Raw genomic sequence first — 19,987 nt, forward strand, 5'->3', positions numbered from 1 at the left:
TCCTCCCAAGCAGCGCTTGTTTATCGTCTCGCCAGCTTGACGCTTCTGGGTTGCCTCCCAGGCAGCGCTTGTTTAACGTCTCATGAGCTTGACGCATGTCCCCCCTATTGGGTAGGATAGGTTCGCTTTCCGTCGTCTCCTTGAGCTTCACTTACAGCTCCTACCTTCTTGTCACCTTCTTCTTTGACGGGCTTCTTCTTTAATGGAGTTGCATTGACCCCTAGCTGTGGCTTTGTCTTCTTGGCTACTCTCCTGGACTTACCCATGTTGTGACCCACGGAGCTTTGACATCGACCTTAATAGCCAGCCTCTTCAGCTTATCTTCGATATCTTGGGGCACTTCTTTGATTGTACTTGTCCCAATTGTTAGTTGTTCCATGTCTTCCTCCAGTTCTTGCACTTCGACTCTGATTCTCCATGTCTTACCTGGAGTCTTTGGTTCAGCTTTCTTTTTCCACTCTAGCTTGTAACACTCTTCATTCCAAGTATTGAAGAGTTGGATGATGCGAGTCTCCCCATCCTTCCTAATTGTCAGCTCACCTTCACCCATATCAATGATGGCTCTTGCTGTTGCTAGGAAAGGTCTTCCTAAGATAATGGGATGCTCCTTGTCTTCCTCGACATCCAGGATCATGAAATCCGCTGGAAATTCCAGGTCCGCGATTCTCACCTGTACGTCTTCAATGTTACCCTTTGAGTAGATCGTGGATTGATCAGCCAGAGTCAGCCCTCTAACGTTCCTTCAGTTGGTTCCTTCAGATTAAATGTTTTAGCCAAAGATAGTGGCATAACATTTACACTAGACCCGATGTCGCATAGCGCTTTTACGACAGCCTCACCAATATAACAGTTAATGACAAGGCTTCCTGGATCTTGCTTCTTCTCAGGGGACTTTTTCTCTTCAAATGCTTCGATAAATTCAGCGGCGAGTGCCACCTCATCTCGTGCGTCTTCCATCTCACCCATGAAAGCATCATAGGCTTCTTCTAAAGTCACCCCCGTCGTCTTGAACCATTTTCGGAAGTTCTCCAGCTCATCTTCATCCTCTTGGCGCTTGGTTTTGAGAACCTTGCACTCCTCTTTATTTGCAGCTGGATTTGTTGGTTGGTCTTCGTGAATGGCTTTCTCAAAACAGTAATCTACGTAGTCACTCATAATTACTGGTTTGTTGCTGATTTTAAGGCTAACTTCCTTGCCTCTCTATCTTTCTTCAGTATCGCCTCCGGATCTGGAAGTGGTGTGTGCTCTTTGGTACCTGTTATCATACACAGCAAAGTAAAAGATAGATAGTTTTCTTTTTGGGTGTCTCATGTTTTTCTCTCTCTATGGTACGTCCCAGGTAAGTGAGGTGGATCGCAAACGGATCGCTTAAGTACCAAGACTTTGCCTAGCCAGACCATCCATAGTTTAAGATAACAATCATCAACTTTTGGGTTTTTTAATTTTTTTGTAATTTTTTTATGAACTCAAATAAACTTAGTGCTCCTTAGAATACAGTCCCCGGCAACGGCGCCAAAAACTTGACTACAGTCTGGCAAGTGGACCAGTCGTTCGTCGAGTAATAATTCACACTCTATCGAGATAGAATGAGTTCGTATCCACAGGGACCGTATCAGTGTGCGACCAACTTTATTTGAGTTCATGATAGTTGCCTTCGCTTTGGTTTTGAAAAGGTTTTGATTAAAAGCGCGATAGGCTTTTGTGCGGAAAAGTAAAACTGACAAATTCAAAGTAAAGAATAAAGATAAAAAGAGTAGGTTTTAGGTAGGATCCTATCCGACCCTCTCTGCTTGCCGCTTAACAACAGTATTCGCATTATGTGCCCGGTCGGACCGATAATCATTATTGGCAATATAGGCGTACCTATACCGCCCTTCACAAGCCCATGATTCCTCCAGGCCTATGTGGAGGGACTCCTGGTGGCCTCCAAGATGTCACTATCCCACCACATAGTCTGGCCTCACTTCATGCGTGGTAATATTTCCTGCACATCGGACTCATTCGGCCCCTAGTCTCGTATGAACAACTGGTAACGATAGCTAACCAGCCCGGTCTTTCACTGGCCTCCCTCCGTTCCAGAGTTCATCAGCTGAGAATGTCCGTGAGTTATCATACTTTCATCAACTAGCCTTATTATCTATATTTCCGGGTCGGCGGTTTCACGTCGCGACCAAACCAACCCTAATGGCATTATTATTATATGGCCGTACAATAATAACGAATAAGCATTCTAAATAATAAAAGACAAATCATAATTGAAATACATTATATTAACAGCGTGGGCCAAGAGGGTTACAAGCATCATGGAGGTGGTTTCAATTCACCTCCTAAAAACTAACAAGAAACCTAGACAATGATCTACATAATTAAAGAATCATGCTTACCAATGGCGTAGATGCCTTGCCTTTGGAAGCCCTAAGCCTTCCTAAGCTCCTCCTCTCTTGCTCCTCTCTGAGTTTGCTGAATTGTGTCTAAACTCAGTCTTTGAATTGTGTGTAAAAAAGTGAGGAGGAGGACTCTATTTATAGTGAAAAAGTGCTTAGGCTTTACGCGCCATCGTGCCACGATGAAGCCCATCGTGCCACGATGGTGGAGGCAGCTAGGGTTTCTGGTGTGCACATCCATCGTGTCACGATGAGATCCATCGTGACACGATGGGAAAAAGGCGGCCAGGCATATTTCTGAAGTATATCTTCATCGTGCCACGATGAGATCCATCGTGACACGATGGGTTACTTGGGGACAAAGGTTGCGCAGATTTGTTTCTAATTTATTTTTAAAACAAATCCTCATCGTGCCACGATGGTTTCCATCGTGACACGATGGACACAACCTTTTATCCTTTTTTTGCCCTTTTTTGGTCTTTTCTTCAAGATTCTTCATTTCCTTGTGTTGTAGCTCTGATTTCTTCATTTCTTCGGTTTCTTGGCTTATTTCCATGGCTTTTACTGCTAATTCTATCTAAATAACTATACTAAAATAGCTATAAATTCACTGTCATCACAACCCCAAACTTAAACCGTTGCTCGTCCTCGAGTAACATGCCTGTCAAACAAAAGCGTTAGCGGTTCAAGAAACAAAATAACTGATGACGTGAATTTCATCCTCTATAGTCAGCAATGGTACCGCTGATCTTTTTACCTCTGCGATCCTGTTTAGTTGGTGCCTTGGTTCGAGAGACGTCAATAGTAGCAAGTCGGACCAATAATCACAAGAGTCCGTGTTCAATCTTTTCTCTCTTCTCACATTTTTCACTCATAATTGAAAGGGTTTAACTCTCAATCATCGTAAAATTTGCCATTTTACCATAAGCTTGCAAGAATTCTAAACAACCGATCAACTTTAATATTCACGCATTTTTGGAGGTCTTTAAGGGTTATAACGTGGCTTAGGTAAAGGTGGGATATTTTTTGGAAAGTAGGCTAAAATATTGGAGTTAAGTACTGCTACTTTCTTCTTTTTGTGTATGCAACTCATGATTGCTCAAATGAATGAATTAGCTTCTGGGAGAGTGTCGAACAGGATGCGTCCACATTGTGCTAAACAAAAGCAGTCAGAGTTTGGAATGGGCTTCGTAAGTGAACTAACTCACTTTCAAGGTGAGAAGGTTAAAAACTTGTGTCAAGAGACATGTGCAAGGTACCAAGCAGAACCAGATATGAGTCAACTGACTCAATTCAAGAAAGACCTTAAAAATGGTACTTGCAAGTATAGCATTTTGTGCTCCTATGCTAAAGGAACAATATTAAAGGGGTACTATGATGCAAGCTGGGGAGGAAGTGCAGATGGAAGAGAACGCACTTCAGGAGGTTGTCCCCAATTGGTCTGGTTGAAGAAAATACTGAAGGGATACAATGTTGAACAACACGTTGTAACATTATACTGTGGCAACTTAAGTGCTATCAAAAATTCTATTCAACATAGAAAAATGAAGCACATTGTCATATGTGAACACTTCACCAATGACTCGGTGGAGGAGAACGTGGCAGCATTAGAGCATGCAGACATCAAAGAACAATCTACTATCCTCATCAAAGCTCTAGATGCTGAGAAGTTTGAAAACCTCAGGGGCAAATTGGGAATTTGCCTCCATGAGGAAGCTTAGCACTAAGTGCTGGTGGACGTGCAAAATGATCTTCAGTGGTAAAGTACCAACTTTTCTTGCACGTGCCCAATGTTCCAGCATCCTTGGGTGCTGATGTCTCGTATGGTACTTCTGCACATATGTGCGTTTCTGTCTCTGCATCCTACTATGTTGTGGTTACTCTCTCTTACTCTTGTGCTTTGGCTGTAATTTTATGGCTAAAAAAGGGGAGAAATGGTAGTAAAGGTGGTAGTAAAGGTGGTGAGTATGCAGATGATATGTTGGTGATTATGGGCTATGCTCATAAAGTAATCCATGGTGAAGTTAGAAGAATCTGTTGGTGATTGTGGTGCACAACCATAAAAGGATCCTTGTTGTGTGCAGGACTACATTAAAGGTTCTGCCTGATGCTCAGACATCATGATACGTGCTGGTACGCTATTCAGGGGGAGTAAATCCCACTGACACCTATTGAGGGGGAGTAATATCATGCTGCTCTGGAAGATGTAGTATGTGCTGAGAGTTCTCTCAGTGATGCATGTTCTACACATTGTTGAAACGTCTGGTTCTGATCTTGCTCTATACACAGGGAATTTAGTTTCTCTAACTTACTATCTGGATGTTGTGTATGCTATGCTTACAGGTACTGGGAATTCATTTTTCTAAGTGATTGTCTGAGGAAGCAATGCATTGTATGGATTATCTAAGAGGTTACAACATCATGATCTACAAGTTGCGCATGCCTCTGATGATTTCCAGTGATACATCACTTTGTTCTGATCTGCTATTCGCTGTTCAAGATGGTTCTTGGAAGTAGCTGTGAAGACTGTTTAATTTACTTTAATTTATTTGCTTAGAGTGAATTGTTTAAGTAATGTATGATGTATCATTTTGTTATTTAGACTGTAGTGGTCTGAATTTGTTTTAGCCAAAAATTTCGCCAAAGGGGGAGATTGTTGGATATTTTATTGTTGCCTCATTTTGCTAAAACAAATATCAAAAGCAAGATGTTGGACACAATGTTTCAACATTAGGGTGCGACATCAGAAACCCTAATTTAGCGCCACCTCAGCGCGCCTTTACTTAAGAGCGAAGACTATGAAGTAACTTGCGTACCAAGACGCACTGTTTACCAGATCCTTCAGGAGATACGATCCAGAAATATGTTCAGACATTTTAGGAAACTTTCCTAGGGTTTGGCTTGCTTGCACAAGAAGTCTACACGACGGCTGCAAGATTTGTGAAGACCTAACTTGCGATTCAAGACCAGGGCTTCTGTATAAATAGGAAGACATTTTCTCTGGAATACTCACTAAGCCACAGATATTGAGTCTTAGAGTATTTTAGGGTTTAGTCTTTTGTAACTTGTGTTTTCTCTCTTGTGTTGATTTGATACAAGTTAGAAGTATAAGGTGTGTGCATCTTTTCCACAGAGTCTTAGACTAGGATTAGAGTAGTGTGCTCTCCAAAGCCTTTAGGTAAGGAGAATAGATTTAACACACAAAGCCTTTAGGCACGTGTGGTGTGTAGTGAAGGTTGCCTTCAAAGCTAAAGACATCTGCCCCAACTGAGGAAGTTGGAAACCCTTGTTGGGATTACAAGGAAGAGGAAGTGAGGAGGGGGTTCCTCAGATCTAGGCTCAGACCCTAGGTTGTAGTCAATAGTGGGAGTTGCTAGGTGGTGAAAGTGGCAGGCTTGAGGAGTCTGGCCATTAGTCTAGGGCTTTGCATATTTACTACATTCCTGGATTGGCATCCCCCATAGTAGGTCAGTTAGGACCGAACTGGGTAACCAAACATACTGTGTCTTTTACTTTCTGCCTTTACCTTATTGTCTTTTAAAAGTTCTGTGTTCATTCAACGTTTAAACATCCAACCCAACATCAATAAGTGTTGGAGCATTTAGTAGAACATCATATCTACCTGTACCAGAATTTCACACTTTATTTATTGTTTCGCTAGGTTTCGATTTATGTTTTGGGATCTTTCTGTTTGTATTTAGTCTTTTGTGTACAACTTTTGCTTCATGGTGTTTTGTTATTTTTTTAATAAAATATTTACTTTACTTTTGCTATATTTTGTTTCCAGTTTATAATCCTGAGGAAAGAGTTAAAAAGGTTCGACAAGCATATCACAATAAAGAAAATGGGGAGGTAGGATCACCATCCTCTTTGTGACAGTTCCATTTTAATCCATGTTAAGAATTCAGGCAAATATTTGCTTAAAAAAAAGATTTCTGACAAATATGATTTGATTGCTCAGATTAATTTATAATTGTAGGAACAAACTAAAATGCAAATTGTAGTTGGGAAATTTATATTATATTTATCTTATTTAAAGATTAATAATAATACAAATTTATGAATTTTAAAGAGATATAATACGGTGAGTGTTCCAAGTTTTCTTTGCGCAGCTCTTCTCTTTCTATTAACCCTAGTTTTCCCTTTTTCTTCATCCACCAAGGAGGGGTGGTTTTAGGGTCAAATTTTGATCCAAAATCACCCCGCTGAATTGTTTTTCATTTTCTTTTCATTTAAATAAGTGATTTTCACATATTTGTTTGTTTTGATCTTTGTTGTCCCGTCTTTGTGCGGAGTATTTTGTTATCCCGTCTTTGTGCGGTGTTCATTTGTTTCAAGTTGAAGATTAGTTTTGATCCAGTGCAGATCTGATCAATGTCGACTTTGGTGCCATCAACGTTACAGATCTGGAGACATGAATATTCCGAAGACTTCAAGATAGTCATATTCGTAGGCATATGTAATTTGCGGTTTTATGCTATTAACACGGATACTGTGAGTTTGTTCGCAGATTTATCCCTTTTGTTTTTAGCCAAATTGAATTTGTATTGCATCGATGTCCTCCATCAATTTGAATGAATGAATATCTTTATTTTTTAGTCAAAAAAAAAAGAGATATAATACGGTGGAGAGTGATCTCCCACTCTTTGTTCCCAACGATATGATATTTTCTCTCTTGGCCCATAAAAAATTCAATGATATAGCATAATCCTAATAAAAAGTCATTCAAGTTACAAAGAAATATACGGCAAAATACATTTAGAATCCTTTAAATTTTATGTTTGTAATAGATCTGCCATTGAAGTTTTTTATTTAACAAATAAGTATTTTAAATTTTATATTTGTAATAGATAGGTCCTAAGTATTTTAAGTAATAACAAATAGATCATTTGAGTTTGTAATTTCTAACGTCTCTTCCAATAATAAATATAAGATATTTAAAATGCTTGTTCAATATATATGAATGGAGGCAACAACAATAACTCTTAGATGTTTGTCAAAAAAAAAAAATAACTCTTAGATCTAGAGAAAACAAATTTTTGTTATATTGATAGTTTTTTTATATATAATTTTACTTTGTTCCTTTCAAGTGTGTGTGTTTTTTCTCAAAAAATATGAATTGGATTGGTCGATAAAATATGTAATAAGAATTGAAGAGAATTTGTACCCAAAAAAAAAAAGAATTGTAGAGAATTATGTAAAAAAAAAAAAAGAATTGATATTGTTATTCAAAAATATTGAAACGAACTCAATGGTTTTCTTTTGAATGATTTTTTTTTTGGTCAAGTGAATGATTATTTTTTAATTAGCATTAAATATTTTTTTTTTGGTAGAGTAATTAGCATTAAATATTAATTGAGAATGATAAGAAAAATAAATAATTGTTGAAGTGTATACTTTAGAAAACATGCAAAACAATAAAATCTATTATTTATATATTTACAAGTTTCTCTTTCATGATCTTTCTCCTAAGTGGCAACCTCTCCTTAATCTATGTAATAGGTGGCACTCTTATGGTTGGACATTTCCTATGTGGCAAATGCTTAAGAAATGTAATTATGTATGGTACTCATATAAGGAATGTTCTTTTCTTTGGTGTTCTTCTCAATCAAAATTTAATGCTAATTCAAAAATAATTATTCAAAAGGAAACAATTGAATACATTTTAATTTTTTTTTAATAACATTACCAATTCTCTTTAATTTCTCTTTACAATCATTATGAATCATTCTTATTATATATTTTTTTTACCAATCCATTTTTATAATCTTTTTATTCACATTTGATTTTTTTCATAAAAATTAAAATTCGAAATTTACTTTGAAATAAAAAAAATAATGTTTATTTTTCAATAATATTTAAATGATGTTGTAAATAACATAAAACGTATCCATTTCAAACAAATAAAATAAAATAATATAATATAATTAATATAATATTATAATATCATAATATTATAATAGTATAATATTAATTATAATATTAATATTAATAAGGCATAATCCTATGGAGATAAGAAAAAACGAAAATAATTAATATGTGATTGAATGGTACATTATTATTCATTTGTGGCTTTCAATTTGTGTGATTTTGTTTCTAATTTCAATTTCAATTTCAATTGTATAAATTGATGAGTATTAATCCACAATTACTTTTTTAGGTTCACAGCATGCATAAAATAAGGGGGTAATTATTTTGATCTCTTATATTTTTAGCTATAAATAGTGCTCTTGATTCTCACACATCTCACACCAATTTTGAATCACCGTTGAGTTTTTCAAAAGTTTTCTTTAAATTCTATTTTTCTTCTCTTTGGGTCGTTGTCATTTTGTTGATAGTGCGTTTCTGAAGTTGTTGCAAAGTTATCAATATTAAGAACAGTTTCGTTATAATTTGTAATTTGCTTCATATTATTTGTTAGTCATTTAAATTGTTAGTTTCAGAATCATGTAAAAGGTTCATAATATTCCTTATTATGCTATCTATTAAGAAGTTCGCTAGATCATTAGTTCTACATAAGTATTCGCTATTTTTAAGCGAAAGATAATAGATTGAGGAAAATCCTGATATGAACTGAACCTAAACCTAAAGATAATATTCACTATTTTGAGTATATTTTAATAATATATTGAGGACACGTAGAGGCAAGAGTAATTATCTTATTCATTAATTCTATAAAAAAAGGTCTCTAATTTATTTCAACGAGAAAAAAAATAGGATTTTGCCGTCAATTAGGGAAAAGCATGGATTTGTTCCTTAAAATTCAATTACACAGAATTAGAGTATTTCAATTATTTTATTCCTTAAATCCAGACCATGAATTATATCGGACTGAGTTTCACAGGGACACCTATCCATAAAATTAACAACTCAGTTATTATGGTCAAGTAAAATGTAGGAAAATGTGTCCCCATGAGCTTAGCTCAATTGGTTGGGACATCAGCATTTTATATGCAGGAGCCAGGGTTCGAACCCTGGACACTCCACTTATCCATCTTTAAAGGTGGAATTTCAAGCCACTAGGCTACCTGACCAAAAAAAAAAAAAAAAAAAAAAAAAAATGTAGGAAAATGTTAAATTTTGAGAAATGGTAGTATAAAATTAGAGTGCTGCTATATGCAGCGAAATTTTCATCATGGAATTCGCGTGGCCTTCTCTCATCTTTTAGAGCGTGTCGCTTCTTTTGTTTGAAAACGTGGAGTTCTTCTTTTTGACAGTTGTGGACCTCTTTTTCATCATCTCAAAAATTAATAAAAAATATTGGATCTATCTTGCCTCTGTTTTTTCATGTGTGAAGCTCTAGCAGGAACATAGCAAAATTCTTGACTCATCAAATTTCTTCTCTAAATTGGCTCATCAAACTGCTTTTAGGCATTATGCAATGAATTAATTCTATTTGAATTTTTAATTAGAGGTCCTATTTTTCTCCGGTGAAGGGTTAGGAGAATTATAGGAAGCAGAGTCGACGAGAAATAAAATAGCTCGATGGAAGAGACGATAGGAATGTCTGGGAGTTTAAAGGATGGCAAAGAAATCGGTGTAAGATTCATGCCCGGGAGAGAGCGATGTCAAAGGAGGGAGGAATGGACTTAGTGTCGTTGTTGTAGACGATGCAAGTGCGGAGGAGTTAGTGAACAAAAGGGAAAGAGTAGCAAGTTTTTTTTGTTTGCCAAAGGAAGATGAAGGGAAGACGATGAGGGTGGGTTCTGAGAGACGAGAGAGGTGTAAAAACAGTCAAATAGCATCAAATAATCAGTAAAGTTAGTTTAATATTTCTTCTGCAATATTAAGAATAAGTTAAGTGAAGAAGAAACAAAACACTTGAAGAGAGATAATGAATCCATTAATTATGCAAGTGGGTCCAAAATGAAAGTGTCATATCATTCGTGATTCATTCGCGATCACTGTTTTCGCGATATTTATCATTATCCATAAAATTAACAGGGAATGAGTTGTTAAATTTTATGGTCAAGTAAAATATAGGAAATAAATGTTGATTTGAGAAGATGTTCATAATTTTGGTTGATTTTGATTTTATCCTCTTAATCTATTGTAATTATTATTTCCCAAATCAACATTTATTTCCTACATTTTACTTGACCTTTGGCTAATTTGGAAATTCAGTCATTTCTCAATTATTTATAAATCGTATTTAATGCACCTATTAAAAATAAATTAAAAAGGAATTAACTCAAATTCAAATATACATGGTGATTTGTAGTAAAAAAAATATTATTATGTGGGGGTTATTGATAAAAAAATAACCTACAATGAAGTATTAAGCAAAGAATATCGTTTTCTGTATATTTGAACATTTCACCGTGTTTATCTGTATATTTGTTCATTATATTTTTCGCATAGCAAAATAAGTGTAAAATGTGCTAAAAGAAATTGAATTTATCAAAATAATAAATACATCTTGATTTACATAAAACATAAAATGTACAAGTAATATATTAACAAAAAAAAAAAAGAAAGTATGTTGACCTTCATCTACAAAATAATATAGAATTTAATTATTTAATTTTTTTTATGATGTTATAACATGTGAGTTGGAAACGGAGAGTCGAGTATCACTATCACTCTCTATTTCGTCATTCCTCTTTTAAATATTCAAAATTTGTATCATTTATCATATTCAAATAAATTATTACATTAAATATAAAATTAATTTTACAAATAATTAAAAAAAAATAATAATTAAAATTTTAATAATTCATATTTTTAATGGTCAAAAAAATGATCTTATATTTTTCATTGAGCATTAACCCGTGCGAATGCACGGGTATGTTATACTAGTACAAATAAAATTGAAGAAATGTTGTTGTTGGGATTCGAAGCCTTGACCCTTTGCACACAATGAAGCAAGCCTTGGTTGGATATGCAAAGGCCTTCAAATTTAGCCACATAGGAATTGGAGAAACAATAGAATGCCACATAAGTCATGAATCCATAAGAGATTGCCACATAGGAATAAGAACATGAGAGAGAAACTCTCAAATATATAATTTATAGATTAGAGCATGAATTTCATGTTATAAATAAATGGAGTAATATTTCTCACTTAATTAGACTAACTACAATTTAGTGATTCTAACTTCTATGTATTACAGATTCAATGTCATCCAATTAGATTGATTGCGACTTAAGAATTCAAATTGTAATGATAAAATGGTTCAATCTCATCTAATTACATAAATTTGCATTTAGAAATTTTAACTTCATATTACCATAGAGTAATATAATCTAAGTTTTAACATTAATAAATTCCAAAATTTTATATCTCTGAAAAACACACGGGAGGTTTAGTTCAGCGAGGCTGTTTGATTTTATGTATCAATAAAATCACACAGGGGGCTCGGTGAGGCTTTACGTTTTTATATCTCTAAGTTTTAACATCAATTACTTCCAAAATTTTATCTCTAAAAAACACACGGGGGACTCGGCGAGGCTGTACGATTTTATATCTCTAAGTTTTAGCATCAATAACTTCCAAAATTTTATATTTCTAAAAAACTCGACGAGGGGGCTCGATGAGGCTGTACGAATTTATGTAACCTTTATTATACACACAGGAGGCTGTACGATTCATTGTATAACACAAAAGACTATAGTATAGGCCTTTATCCACATTTTTATTTTATGTAGCCTTTATTATTCAATTCTTATAATACGGAGACTATAGTATAAACTATTGATATTATACATAAATCAATCATATAAGTAATATGTTCCTCTATTCCATGTCATTTCATTGTATAGTTGATAGTTAAAGATTTTGTCACTCTTTATTGTTTAATTCTTATAACATGTGAGGTGATAATATAAACTATTGTTCAATTTTTGTCAATTTTTATTGTTCAATTCTTATAACACCGGAGGCTGGCTATAATATAGATTATTCAATCATATAAGTAAGTTGTTCCCCGTGCACAAGTTTGAATGTTAATGCTTTGTGTTCTGGGCCGAGCTTAGACGCTCGGAGATTAGGACACCGAGCATGGAATGACTCGAGGACAGATGTCAAGGGACCTGCTCAAGGACAAGCTCGACATTCCTAACGGTTTGATACCATGCGTATCGTAACGGCCGTAATCCGGAATGATGAGCATTTACTGCTCATCATGGCTCTTAAGTCTGAATTCCGGCAGCCACTTGATGGCCTTTAATGCCATCAAGGGCCTTGGCCCAGCGCTGGGGGCTATATATACAACCTCTGAACCTCATTACAAGGTACGTATCATTAGCACTCTGAAAACCTTACTCCACACTTAACTAACTTGAGCGTCGGAGCACCTGCAGGTACACAACCCCCCTCCGCTTCAACAGGGGTGCACGCAAAACTCTACGCCGGTGCGGTCGCAGTTCTGATCAGGAAAGATCAGTGGCGCCGTCTGTGGGAACGTAAAGTTACCCCGTTTTTTCCCAGAAAAGACCAAAACTTCGAAAAACAACCTTCAACCGCGACTAATGGCTGGCGTCAACAACCACCAACTCCCGGAGCACGTAGCGGACAACCACGAACCAATGGATTACGACTACGACTCAAGGGATGGACACGCAGCTTCCATAACGGCGGATAGCCAAGGGCAACAGATAATGAACTACGAGCCCTACATTCCTGAAGAGCCTCAGATCCCGGTGGCACCTGCGCCACCCGCGACTGAACCAGAAGGACTGCCGGAGGGAGCTCCTATGCGTGATATCATGGCTGCGCTGGTGAACGCAATCAATCGCCAGTCGGACATGATATTGCAACAAAATCAGAAATTCGAGCAGCAGGACAAGCGTTTCGAGGATCAAAGTCGTAGGATCGAGGCAATTGCTGAGTCTCGCATTACTACGCAGCGTCGCCGAAACCACCGCTCTCCCACTCCTGCGAAAGCTCGAAGTTTCTCCAGATCAAGGTCACCACCTCGCAGAAGGCCGGAGAAAAAAGTGAGTCCCAGGAGACACGAGGAATCCTCTCGAAACTCCATTCCTCACGAAGAAAGGCGAGCACGATATTCGCCGAGGAAACGTTCCCCAAGAAGGGACACTCCTCCCCGGTTTCAGAGGCATAGATCCCCTGTCGAGGAGAGAGGACACCAAGGCCCTCTTTCTCGCAGAATTAGGGACTTGCCATTGCCAGCTGGTTTGGAAAAGCCACCAACAATGGACACATATGACAGCTCGACAGACCCTGACGAGCATTTGGAAAACCTTGAAGCTCTCCTCGAGTACCGTAACGTACGAGGATCTATCAAGTGCAAGTTGTTCCCCACCACACTGAGAAAAGGGGCGATGACTTGGTATAAGAATCTGGCTCCAGGATCCATTGATTCCTGGCCAGATCTTTGTGCGCGATTCCGAGCACATTTCACCTCTTCCAAACGTCATCCGAAGACGGAAGCCACCCTCGAGCTGATCGTCCAAGGAGAAACCGAATCATTGAGGTCATACCTGGAACAGTTTACGAAGGCTGCTGTCGAGGTCAAAATCGAGGAAAGCATGAAGCTTTACCTCCTCGACAGAGGTCTCCGCCGGGACAGCGATTTTGCCAAAGCTGTTGGCATTGAAGAGCCCAAGACCCTGGACGCCTTCCTCGAAAAAGCCCAAAAATATATAGCTTACGAGGAAAAGCAGAAAGCCTTCGATGTCAGAAGATCGAAAGGGAACGACAGGTCAAAGGGTTATGAAAAGGAAGAGGCTGAAACCTCACGTCGAGGTGCTGAAAGAAAAAGGGAGGACAAGATAAGAGAATCTAAACCTCCACGCGGCAAATTCACTGGATATACTCCACTGAACGCTCCCAGAGAGCGAATATTTGCTGAAGTCTCAGCCGCGGACTTCAAGAAAGCTGGGATTCATTTCCCAAAACAACTGCCCGTGAAATCTCATACCGACAAAACCAAGTTTTGTCGCTATCATAAGAGCCACGGGCACGTCACCGAAGATTGCGTTCATCTCAAAGACGCAATCGAAATTCTGATTCAGAGAGGATACGCTCGTAAATATGTCAAAGAAAACGAGCCTATCCGGCAGCACGAGCCACAAGCAGTTGCTATGGCCATTGATGCTGCTGCGGAGCAAGAGGACAGCCGAGCTGTATTACCACAAGCTCTTGCCATTTCGACACACGTACCCGAAATCCCGCTTCCCTCGCCGGGATCGGATGAAGAGGCCCTGTTGAGACATTTCAATGCCCACCTGAACGGCTCATGGGAAAATTTCCCAAAGGCTATGGTGATCACAGGGGGAGGCATCAGCAAGAAAACCATAGGATCAGTGAAGAGAAAGTTTGAGGAGCTGGAAAGCATCTGCTCGATCAATCCAATCACTGTTGGGAAGCCAAAGGAGGGCTCGATACCTTTGGCATTCTACAAAGAGGAGGTACCAGGGGGCTCCCCCAACTACCAAATCCCTCTGCTGGTGCGAGCACGCATGGCGAATTTCGACGTCCATCGCATTCTGGTGGATCAAGGAAGCTCGTGCGATGTGATGTATTCCGGACTGTTCAAAACGCTTCAATTGACAGAAAAGAATCTCATCCCGTATGTAGGCCCAGACCTCCAAGGCTTCAACGGTTCACAGACCAAGCCTTGGGGCTATGTCGATCTGATTGTCACCTTTGGTGAGGAGGATGCCATGAAGTCTGTTAAAGTCCAATTCATGGTGGTCGACTGTCCTTCACTGTACAACTGCATCATTGGAAGGACTACACTAGCTGAACTCTATGCAGTGTCATCCACCATCCACTTGAAACTGAAGTACTACACCAAAGACGACCAAGTCGCAACTATCAACGGAGACATAGCCGCAGCGAGGAGGTGTTTCGAGGCAGCTGCCAAAAATCTCAATACTGTGGTCACCCCGAAAAAGAAAGCTGAACAAAAGAAAGGCCCAGGTGTCAACAGCATTGGAACTTCTGAAAGCCTCGTCGATCTGGACGCTCGACTCACCAAAGAAGAGCACAAGGAGGAGAAGCAGGAGCTTACTGATGCTGAAAAGAAGATCCGTCGACCTATTCCTGATGGGGATTTCGAGCTCATTCCACTTGGCGAAGATCCCACAGAGAATGTCAAGATCGGCACAGGACTCCCCGACTTGGTCAAAAAACAGCTGGTTGCATGCTTGAAGCAGCACGCCGAACTTTTCGCCTGGAGCGCCGCTGAGATGCCCGGAATAGATCCAGAGGTCGCATGTCACCAATTGACTTTAGATCCTAGGGCTAGTGTCATTGTTCAGCGGCGTAGGAAGCAGTCTCCCGAAAAAGCGGAGGCTGCAGAAAAAGTTGTAAAAGACCTCCTAGAGGCGAATTTCATTTCGGAAGCCATGTACACAACATGGCTGTCCAACGTTGTACTTGTTAAGAAATCAAATGGAAAGTGGCGTATGTGTGTCGATTATACTGATCTTAATAGGGCTTGCCCTAAAGATGCTTACCCTTTGCCTAACATAGATAAATTGGTAGATAATTCTTCAGGATTTAAATTACTATCATTACTATCATTTAAATTACTACATAGATAAAGTGGCGTATGTGTGTCGATTATAAGTTTTTTTGTACAAAAAAATAAATGTATTTAAGCTACTAGGTTTGGTCTAGTGATGAGAAATTTAGGTAGTACGCATAGGTTATGAGTTCGTTCCTCAGCTCATTATAAATTAAAAAAAATAAAATAAATATATTTTAATAATTATATCTATTAATGGTTCAACCGTAAATATATATTAAACTTTATAAACTAATAAATTAAAATCATCATTGGATGCAGCAATAATAATAGTAAGTTTTTAAATTTATACGTTTGTTTTTTTCCAGAAAATACCATATGTTTGTCAAAAAAAAAAAATACTAAAATCATATTATTTTTTAGGATATTATAATATTTGAATCTTGTAAAAAAAAAAAGTTGAAAATTTAAGCTGGAAGATTTGATGCATGATTTATTGTGGAACATGATTAGTGATTCCATTTATGTGAAGGATATATTTGCAAATATTAAAAAGTAGTGTTTAATATAGAAAATTTAATAAAGAAATAAAATCTGCATTAAATATTTGCCACTTATTAACCACATCAGCAGTGTACCGGTACACGTCCACATAATACGTGTACCGAAGAATTCACCAATTAGTTATCCTTCTATCTTTATCAAAATTCATTCTTTCCAAAGTTATGGATTAAATACATTACATATTCCCTATGATGATAAATTAATAGGAAAATGCTAACCGGTGCCCCCGGGGCACTGGTTAAGGTAACTAAAAATAGTAATATTATCTTGAAACTTGTGAAGTCAACATCTTAAAAGTTTAAATTTTTGTTTTTTCAATGCAATTTTTTTCTTTTCTTTCCTTTTTTAGTTCCTTAACTAGTGCCCCGGGGGCACTGGTTAGCATGACCCAAATTAATATATCAAGGGTAGTTTTGCAATAGAGTATAAAGTTTTTGAGTTTTTAATTAAAAAAGTAGAGTCATTGGTATATGTGTTTTTTGCTATTTGTTGCTTATAAAAAGGAATGGAGGGAGTATTATTTTTAGGCTTAAATGATCTTTTAGTCCCTGTATGTTCGCGTTTTTTTGGTTTTAGTCCATATATCTTTTTTTCCAGCAATTCATCCCTATATGTTAAAATCAAAAACAAAAAAAAACGCGAACATACGGGGACCAAAAGATCATTTAAGCCTTATTTTTATATGCTTATCCTGCATGACATATGTATATGCAGCTAGAGCTGTTCCTGAGTTCAGGGACTGTTTGTTTTTTCATATATTCATTGGTGGCTGCAATATACATGGAATCATGGTCACGGACATGTATTTAAATGGGTATGTACACATTATTAATATACCCTTACAAAAATATAAATGAAAATAGCAACTTTTGAATATTCTAACTGATTAATTTGTTTTTTTTATTTATCAAAAAAAAAAAAACTGATTAATTTGTTTTTATCATATATACAACATGGAAATTACAACTTTTTAGGTGGTAATTCTTACGGGAATGGCTTGTGGAACATTCTTTTTATCCATAGTATCGTATGCTCGACGCAAAGGTCTTGTTGGGTCTTAAAATTAATGCATAAAGATTGTTGCGTTTTGTTGGGATGGGAGGCACCAAAATTTTAAGTCAAAAGTGTATAGGAATTATTAATGTATATTTCCTCATAGAATATACGTACAAGTGTGTTGGAATTTGATTTGAATTATTTGATTCTGAAGTACTATACTCTTTGTGTCCATTATGACAATATTCTTTCACTTTAGTGGAATGATTTGTTTATTTTGTTAAACATGTCGGGCATTTTCATCAATTTGATTATGAGGCCATTCCATTTTTTCTTATGGCACATGTAATATAACTATTCAGGGCACCCGTGCGACGCACGGGGCACACAATGTAGATCATTCAAATTGATTATCAAAAAATGCATTATAAAATAAGATCAAAACTTTTGCTAAAACTTATATGAAGAAATTGTCATCGATTTTATCAAGAAAACCTATCATTAGATGATCGGTGATACATAATAATCAGTTTAACAAAAATAAATAACACCTGCCAAGATAGAGTTCAAATTTTAAACATAAAACATTACAAAGCATTAACATTCAAACTTGTGCACGGGGAACAACTTACTTATATGATTGAATAATCTATATTATAGCCAGTCTCCGGTGTTATAAGAATTGAACAATAAAAATTGACAAAAATTGAACAATAGTTTATATTATCACCTCACATGTTATAAGAATTAAACAATAAAGAGTGACAAAATCTTTAACTATCAACTATACAATGAAATGACATGGAATAGAGGAACATATTACTTATATGATTGATTTATGTATAATATCAATAGTTTATACTATAGTCTCCGTATTATAAGAATTGAATAATAAAGGCTACATAAAATAAAAATGTGGATAAAGGCCTATACTATAGTCTTTTGTGTTATACAATGAATCGTACAGCCTCCTGTGTGTATAATAAAGGTTACATAAATTCGTACAGCCTCATCGAGCCCCCTCGTCGAGTTTTTTAGAAATATAAAATTTTGGAAGTTATTGATGCTAAAACTTAGAGATATAAAATCGTACAGCCTCGCCGAGTCCCCCGTGTGTTTTTTAGAGATAAAATTTTGGAAGTAATTGATGTTAAAACTTAGAGATATAAAAACGTAAAGCCTCACCGAGCCCCCTGTGTGATTTTATTGATACATAAAATCAAACAGCCTCGCTGAACTGAACCTCTCGTGTGTTTTTCAGAGATATAAAATTTTGGAATTTATTAATGTTAAAACTTAGATTATATTACTCTATGGTAATATGAAGTTAAAATTTCTAAATGCAAATTTATGTAATTAGATGAGATTGAACCATTTTATCATTACAATTTGAATTCTTAAGTCGCAATCAATCTAATTGGATGACATTGAATCTGTAATACATAGAAGTTAGAATCACTAAATTGTAGTTAGTCTAATTAAGTGAGAAATATTACTCCATTTACTTATAACATGAAATTCATGCTCTAATCTATCTATCTATCTATAAATTATATATTTGAGAGTTTCTCTCTCATGTTCTTATTCCTACGTGGCAATCTCTTATGGATTCATGACTTATGTGGCATTCTATTGTTTCTCCAATTTCTATGTGGCTAAATTTGAAGGCCTTTGCATATCCAACCAAGGCTTGCTTCATTGTGTGCAAAGGGTCAAGGCTTCGAATCCCAGCAACAACATTTCTTCAATTTTATTTGTATTTTATTGTTTTGCATGTTTTCTAAAGTATACACTTCAACAATTATTTATTTTTCTTATCATTCTCAATTAATATTTAATGCTAATTACTCTACCAAAAAAAAATATTTAATGCTAATTAAAAAATAATCATTCACTAATACTTAAAGGACCTATCTATTACAAATATAAAATTTAAAATACTTATTTGTTAAATAAAAAACTTCAATGGCAGATCTATTACAAACATAAAATTTAAAGGATTCTAAATGTATTTTGCCGTATATTTCTTTGTAACTTGAATGACTTTTTATTAGGATTATGCTATATCATTGAATTTTTTATGGGCCAAGAGAGAAAATATCATATCGTTGGGAACAAAGAGTGGGAGATCACTCTCCACCGTATTATATCTCTTTTTTTTTTTACTAAAAAATAAAGATATTCATTCATTCAAATTGATGGAGGACATCGATGCAATACAAATTCAATTTGGCTAAAAACAAAAGGGATAAATCTGCGAACAAACTCACAGTATCCGTGTTAATAGCATAAAACCGCAAATTACATATGCCTACGAATATGACTATCTTGAAGTCTTCGGAATATTCATGTCTCCAGATCTGTAACGTTGATGGCACCAAAGTCGACATTGATCAGATCTGCACTGGATCAAAACTAATCTTCAACTTGAAACAAATGAACACCGCACAAAGACGGGATAACAAAATACTCCGCACAAAGACGGGACAACAAAGATCAAAACAAACAAATATGTGAAAATCACTTATTTAAATGAAAAGAAAATGAAAAACAATTCAGCGGGGTGATTTTGGATCAAAATTTGACCCTAAAACCACCCCTCCTTGG

This window comes from Trifolium pratense, linkage group LG5, assembly GCF_020283565.1.
Source record: "Trifolium pratense cultivar HEN17-A07 linkage group LG5, ARS_RC_1.1, whole genome shotgun sequence".
Classification (NCBI taxonomy): domain Eukaryota; kingdom Viridiplantae; phylum Streptophyta; class Magnoliopsida; order Fabales; family Fabaceae; genus Trifolium; species Trifolium pratense.